The 8000-nt window shown below is 43.2% G+C and overlaps 1 pseudogene; it reads left to right on the top strand.

Annotated features, from left to right (window-relative positions):
• Positions 1-1706: 1706 nt before the first annotated feature.
• On the top strand, positions 1707-1959 carry LOC100767389 (annotated as a pseudogene).
• The last annotated feature ends 6041 nt before the right edge of the window (positions 1960-8000 follow it).

Below are 8000 nucleotides of genomic sequence, written 5' to 3'. Positions count from 1 at the left end.
TGCTGTGCTTCTTTTCTATCGTATTGGCCAGAATTGTCTATCTCTGGTCTAAAAGGATCCACCTTCAGATCAATTAGCTCACCACTGACGCTGGCTTCCTTCGGTGATTGGCTAGTGGAGGTGGGGTGGAGTGGGGAGGGGAGGGGAGGGGAGGGGTAGGGTGGAGTGGGTGTTGCCTGCTCCAAGGATGGAAGCATGGCCTCTGAGTCTTTCCACGCCAATTCCCTGGGGCGATGTGAAGATTTGAGGAGCTGAAGACTCTTCACAGCTGCAGGAATATCTGTCTGCTTGGTTCCAATGAGAAGCAAATACCCTAATTATTTGCCTTATTTCTAGAGTTGGATTTTTTTTTTTTTTAATGCAGGCTGGCCTTGACCTCACAGCAACCATCCCACCTTAGCCTACCATCCTGGGATTACAGGTGTGTGCCACCAGTATTTTTCTTATGCTGTATTAGTCAGGGCTCTTTAGCAAAGCAGAACGGACAGTGTGTATATATAGCATGAAAGGATTCCCTAGAATGACTTAGAACCAACAGGGGGCTGACTATCTGCAAACTGGTAGCTGCTCATTCTATGAAGCTAGATACCTTTAGTACCAAACTCGTGCTGAAGACCAGGAAGATTCTTGGCGAGGGGCTGGTCTGAGTCCCTCTTGGGAGTCAGAAGAAGCTGGATTCTGACATCAGTGGAGGATAACATCGTTATCACCATTATCATTATTATCGTCACCACCATCATCATCATCGTTAGCGGCAGCAGCAGGATAGATACACTTACCAGCAAAAAGTGAAGGCCCACAGGCAAGTGGTGTTGCTTTTCCTTGAAACTCTGTTATATGGGCCACCCAACCAAAGGTGTTTCCCACTCTGGGGAAAGAGGGTCTTTCCTCCTCAGTTATTCTTTCCCAGAAATGTCCTTAGAGACCCTCGCAGAGGTATGTGAGACAGTTCAACCCAAATCATCTGTTACGTTGACAATCAAGGTTGACCATCATAGCGCCATTCTTAGTTTACTCTTTTATTTCTGTTTGCACCTCGTTTTAAAAACAAAATTATACCAAGCCATCCTATTTCTTATTGTATCCACATTTAGTTCATCTTTCACACTATTAGTAGAATAATATCTTGAAAACACATATATTATGCTGGGGGAACAGGAGTCCTCAGTGGTTTTTATCAATCATTGACCTTGCTCAAGTAAATGATCTATCGAGAATGCAGGCAACCCTAATGAAATGCAGTGGGACACCCCTGCATATGCACAGGTGCGTGCACACACACACACACACACACACACACACACACACACACACACACGAGAGGGAGAGAGAGAGAGAGAGAGAGAGAGAGAGAGAGAGAGAGAGAGAGTGAGAGAGAGAGCATGGAGGGAGGCTGGAGAGATGGATCGGTGGTTGAGTGTGTACTGCTCTTGCTGCCAACTAAATTTCAGTTCCTAGCACCTGGCCTCCAAGGATACTGAACACATGCATAGATACATCCATACACATAATGGAAAATAAAAATTTTTTAAAAATCAAAGTTTTATATGTAATAAATATATGTATATATATATATATATTATATATATATATATATATATATATATATGTATATATAACAAGCCTTACTGAGGCTTGCAGGCTTGGAGAAACTAAAGTGTAGGTGATGACTCTAAGACATTGCCTCCAAGCAGGGTACCAAGGAGATGGACAAGACAGACCCCAAGACGAGGCAAGATATTTCATTGGTGGTGGAGACATGGTTGCAGCAGATACAAAACAAATTTCAGACTAAGTATAAAAAGATCATTGGAAGAATTGGCAACATGATTATTCACATTGACATCAGAGGAAAATATCATCCACCTCATGACCCAGGCCAGAGTGGAAGACCTAGAAAATGGAAACAAGATACCCACCACACAGAAGAGTTTATGGTTGCTGATCGCTGAACTCTAGATCATTTTCCCAAGTCAAGAGAAAACCAAGTGGATTTCTGAAACTACTGTATGTCAACAGGCTTTATAAACTGTGCATTTATATAATGTATATGCATGTGTCTGTGTATGAAATTGGGAAAGAATAACTTTTAAAAATAAACATCATATTATTTTCTTACTTAGCAACTTATTTGCCATGCCATCACTTACCAAGTAAACATCTTTGCATTCACATAAAATTAAAATATTTGGGGCTTAGAGAGGTAGCTCAGAAGTTAAGAACTCTTGCTGTTCTTCCAGAGGACTCCAGGTTCAAGTCCTTGCACCCACAAGGAGGCTCACAACCATCAGAGAATCTGGTCCCTCTTCTGGCCTCCATGTGTGTCAGGCAAACACTTGGTACAATGCATACTCAGGCAAAGACTATATATATATATATATATATATATATATATATATATATATGTGTGTGTGTGTGTGTGTATATATATATATATGTGTGTGTGTGTGTGTGTGTGTGTGTGTGTGTGTGTGTATAATGTTTTTCGAGACAGGGTTTCTCTATATTGCTTTGAAGGTTGTCCTGGAACTCCCTCTGTAGACCATGCTGGCCTTGAATTCACAGAGATCTGCCTACCTCTGCCTCCCAAGTGCTGAGATTAAAGGCATGAGCCATCAATGCCTGGCTACCATATGTATAAGGTCTTCTTGAGACAGGTTTCTCCGAAACCACCTGGCTGTCCTAGAATTCCCTCTGTAGATCAGGCTGGCCTTGAACTCACAAAGATCTTCCTGCCTCTGCCTTCCAAGTGTGGGGGTTAAAGGCATGAAGCATTTTTAAAATGAAATACTTATCAATATCTATCTATCTATCTATCTATCTATCTATCTATCTATCTAAGAAAACCCAAAACAGTCTGATGGAAGAAATAAGAGAATAACTAAGTAAATGGAACAATATTCCATACACATGAATTAGAAGCATCCCAGGCTTACAGATGGATAGGAAGCATCCCATGTTCATGGATAGGCAACATGGTTATGGATAGAAGACTTCCCATGCTCACTGATAGGAAGCCTCAGTACTAAGATGTTAGTTCTTTCTAGTCTCAAAATAATTCAACCCCAATTAAATAACATCAAATTATTTTGTGAACAAATGGGTTAGATATTTTATGTGGCGGGGCGGGGCGGGGGGGGGGGGCCGCAGTGAGATGGGTAACTGGTAAAGACATTTGCCAGCAAGATTAGCAACCTGAGTTCAATGTTGGAACTTACACAGTGAAAGGAAAGACAGACTTTCACAAGTTGTCCTCTGACTTCCATATCTACTCTGTGGCACATGAGCACTGCCCCATGTGTACACACACACACACACACACACACACACACACACACACACACACACACTGTTTAAAAAATTGTAAAGCTCTTTAAGAAAAAAAGAAGCTGGGCACTTAGGAGGCAGGGGGAGGCAGAGGCAGACAGGTCTCTATAAGTTCAAAGCTAGCCTGGTCTGCATAGTGAGTTCTAGGACAGCCAGGACTGTTACACAGAGAAACTCTGTCTCAAAAAACAAAACAAAAAACAAAAAGAAAGAAAAGAAAAGAAAGTTTATATGGAAAGGCCGAACACAATAGAACAGCCAGCACCACTAAAGAAGAACAGAAAACTGAACTTCAAGATTCACATAAAACTCTAACATCTAATCAAACATCGTGGTGTAATATAGACAACTGCCAACAGAACAGAATTAAGACACAGAAACAGACTAATGACACAGCAGTCAGCTTGTGTGTGTGTGTGTGTGTGTGTGTGTGTGTGTGTGTGTGTGTGTGTGTGTGTGTTCTTTCAAGGTAGGGTTTCTCTGTGTAGCCCTGTCTCTCCTGGAACTCACTTTGTAGACCAGGTTGGTGTCAAAGTCACTGAGATCCACCTTCCTCTGCCTCTGCCTCCCGAGTGTCTCATTGTCCATGATGTTTGCAATGGGTTACTAATAGCATAATCTATAGAAGAAAAAGTTGGTAAATTTATCTTTTTTTAAATTAAAAATATCTATTTATGAATAAAATGAAATAAAAACTTTTGCCCTGCAATCATACTATTAACGAACGAAAAGAGAAACTGGGAACAGTGATACATAACAGTGATACAACAGCCTCAACAAAGGAGAGGCTGAGGACAGGGTGACCACCCTAAGATAGTTCATCCTTGTCCTCAAGGGTCTTTGTGGCCGGCTCTCATTGACTACTGCCATGTACACTTGGGAAAAAAACATCCTCGTATCTTGATGCAAGTTTTCTTTTAAAAAATTACTTTAGTTTTTCATTTTTATATTGGATGTTTTCATTTTATTTTATGTGAGTGGTTTGCCTACATGTATGTATACCACATGTGTGCGTGGTGCCTGCAGAGGTCAGAAGAGCAAACAGATGTCTTAGAAGTGAGGAATGATTGATTATAAATCACCATGTGCATGTTGGGAACCATACCCTGGTCTTCAGCAAGAGCAGCAAAAGGCTTTTAACATTTGAGAAGTCTCTTCAGCCCCAACCCAAGTTTTCCTAAAGAAATTCCAAGAGCTTATTTATCAACCTTTTGTTGGATGGAAGGTGTTTTCCCACAGAAGTGGAATTGAGGAGCAAGGCAGAGAAGCAGGGACAGCATATGGACTGTTTGGAGGTTCTGTCAAGGAAGGTCTTCCTCTTCACAAGGACTTCCAGCACCCGGAGAAATACATGTCCACTGTTCATAAGGCATTCAGTCTGGGGTACTCTGTTCTAAGAGTCCAAATGGGCTTTCCAGAGAAGTAAGAGTCAGAAGAGCTCAGGTCTAGTTCCTGAATGTGGTGCAAGGATAGCAGTGGATTCTAAGGAAGCACTTTCGGTGGACCAGCTTGCATTCATGCCATCATTTAATCCTCTCAAGCCCAGCTGTATGCATTTTACAGATGGTGAAGTGGAGGCTTAGAAAAATGTGATAACAGGGAGGAGACAAATGAGAAGAGCGTTAGGATCACAAATCCTCTGCCTCAGAGCTCATGTTCTCAATCATATGCCACCCGCCAGCTCTTATCAGTGATTCCCAATGGGGCTGCCTCAAACCACAAGGAGAAGGGAGGCTGCACCTCAGTAAATCTGGAGTGGGCGGGTCAGGACTTACCTTACTAGCCTGGGTAATGGGCTACCATCTCAAGAAACCAAATGAGCAATGCCCAAGAAGCAAAAGAGCTCTCCAGCCCCCAAAGGAAAAGGAGAGTATTTATTCAAGTAGCCACACTGGATAGAGGCACAGACATCCAGTGACTCCCATCTTCCCTGCCCAAGCCTGTTTTCTGGTTCCTAACAGGAAGTTTAGATTGAGTACGGAGGTTTGTACATTTAAGCAGTCCTAGTCACCACTGTCTCATCCCTAGTCTTTCCCAAGGTGGTCTTGGTAAGCTGTCAACTGTGTAAAACCTCTTCCCATAAGATAAGCTTTCCCTCTGGCTGGCACCAGCCTTCTCCATTTTTGTGAGTGATTTCTGGGGAAATTCTGACTTCTTAGGGATCACTGTTTCAATATTGTAATAGTCACAGAGAGGAATATAAGTGTCTCTTTAGAACATCCTCACTCCTGCTAATGGTTACAATATAAGCTGGGTGGCATGGTCACAATCAGTTCTTCGGCTGCCCGATCTGCAGCAGAATAGCATAGCCTCCTGTGGACTTTGATTGCTTACTCTTGAATTTGAGCTGGACAGAGAGGCATGCTTTGCCATGGAGGCTAGAGTCATGCCACAGGCAGAGTTGGTTTTCACCTGCTAGCTTTTAATTGTGATGAGAAGGACACACTCTGTTGAACCTGAATGAACGAGAAGCTGAACAAGCCAGCCCCAACTGTGTCTGTCTTGGATCAGCCTGACCCAGTCTACTTACAGGTGTCCAAGCTGCCGCTCATCGGTCTTTGACTCTCTTTCTACACAAGCAATCATCCCTTTTGGCTTGTTTTTGTTTTCTTATGGGTCTTATGATGTCACTCAGACTGACCTCAAACCTTTTTTCCTCATCCTTCAAGGTTGTCACTACGGCTGGTTGGTCTATAATTGCTGCTGCTTCCTCTTCCTCCTCCTTCTTCGGAGACAGGGTCTCACTCTATATCTCTGGCTGGTCTATAACTCAATATTTAAAACAGGCTGGCTCTGAACTCACAGAGATCCACCTGCCTCTGACTCTTGAGCATTGGCATCAAAGGTGTGTGCTACCACCCCTGGCATGTAATAATTACTTCTTTTACCTATATCATGCCTTCAAAGAGCCACAGGTTATGGTTTCTTTTCTTTTCTTTCCTTTTCTTTTCTTTTCTTTTCTTTTCTGTTTTTTGTCTGTTTGTTTTCTTTTTGCTTGTGTCTTTGGTTAAGGTCTCCTTTAGCCCAGGCTATCCCAGAACTGTAATCCAGAATAGGTAGCTGATGCTGACCTTTGACTTCTGGTCCTCCTGTCTCTAAGTCCCAAGTGCTAGAAATTACATGCATGACTACTCCTGGTTTGTATTTCATAAGACATAACATGGAGCAAATGCTTAAAAGTAAGTGAGAAATGATAAGATTACATGGCCAATGCCCATGGTGAAAGTCATGAGTATCTTAAAACTTTGGGACATCTGACCTGCTCTTCTTGGGCACAGTGAGATGGCGTCTGACCCAGCTGATGTCAGGGCCTCTTCTTCTGCAGGGATCACACGGTGGCTCTCCATGGATGTAGGGATCTCCTTCCTCAGTGGCTTGCAGGTGTGTGCGGTCCCTGCCTCCACGTGTCTTTTTGACCCTGTGTGCTTCCTGTCCCTTCTGCTGTCTGTGGTTCCTGTTGTCCTATCACAGCCAATGCCTTTCTTGTTGACCTCCAGTCTCTGCAAGCCTTGGAGCAGTGTGTTTCCTGCTGTCTCATGGGTCACTGGAGTACCTAGAAGTTATTTTAAGTTATTTTAAGCAGCTGTCTTCCTGTACCATGACTTTGCTCCAAGCCTGAAGTATCTGAGGACAGATATACATTGAAATGGGTGTCAGAGGATGGCCTCTGAAGCCATGATTGGAAAACCAGAAGCAGCTTGGTTGGCCGCCTTTCATGCTCTCTCTCTTCTAATCCATGTACTGGTGAATATACTCTGGACTCCCCAAATCAAACTTATATAGTGCTCTGTTTGGCCCTCTAGCACTTAGGAAATAGGGAGTTCCTATCAACCTTTGCTTTCCTTTGCCCCCTCCCTTCCTCCCTCTCTCCCTTCCTCCCTTCCTCCCTCCCTCCCTCCCTTCCTTCCTTTCTTCCTTCCTTCCTATTTATTTAGTCAGGGTCTCATGTGGCACAGGCTGACCTTGAATTCCTGATTCTCCTACCTCTGCCTCCTGAGTATGATGGGAATGATAACATTATGGGTGTGTGTCACCTTGCTCAAATTCATTAATTTGTTTCTAAATGCACATTTGTTTTCACTTCTCAAGGAACCGATCACTTTTGCACACTGTTTGTAAATACTCCTTTTCAAAAAGTATATTTTCATTTCTGCAATTGTTTAAAGAACATTTAATCCAACCACCTTCCAGATGCCACCTGTGCCTGTAGCGCATTAAAATGCGCTTCCCGGATTTTCCTTCAGTGAGGCTTTGGATGTCAGTAGAACTCACTTATTCGGATTGGTCATTTGGGATCTGGGGGTGGCAGTGGTGGCACACACCTGCAAGTACTTTTTGCAGGGAAGCATAGGCAGAGAGACTGGGTCTCTTTGTTGTGTAAGTTTCGTCTGACATTCAAACATCCTGCAAGGAAGCTACTTAAGAAGGAAGGTGGGGGCGCACTGGACACACCTTTAATCCCAGTACTCAGGAGGCAGAGGCAGGAAGATCAACCTGGTCTATAAAGTGGGTTCCAGGACAGCCAGATCTGTTACGCAGAGAAATTTTGTCTTGAAAAACTATATACAAACGACAACACCACCTCACACACAAATAAGGAAGGAACACTCAAAATAGCTCAGGAAATCCCTGAAACTGACCAGAATCACTAGGCCCCTCCCTCCCAGAGTAAG

Source organism: Cricetulus griseus, assembly GCF_003668045.3.
Source record: "Cricetulus griseus strain 17A/GY chromosome 1 unlocalized genomic scaffold, alternate assembly CriGri-PICRH-1.0 chr1_1, whole genome shotgun sequence".
In the NCBI taxonomy this organism is placed as follows: domain Eukaryota; kingdom Metazoa; phylum Chordata; class Mammalia; order Rodentia; family Cricetidae; genus Cricetulus; species Cricetulus griseus.
The sequence above is the reverse complement of the archived record's forward strand: the minus strand, read 5'-3'. Positions and strand labels throughout refer to the sequence as shown.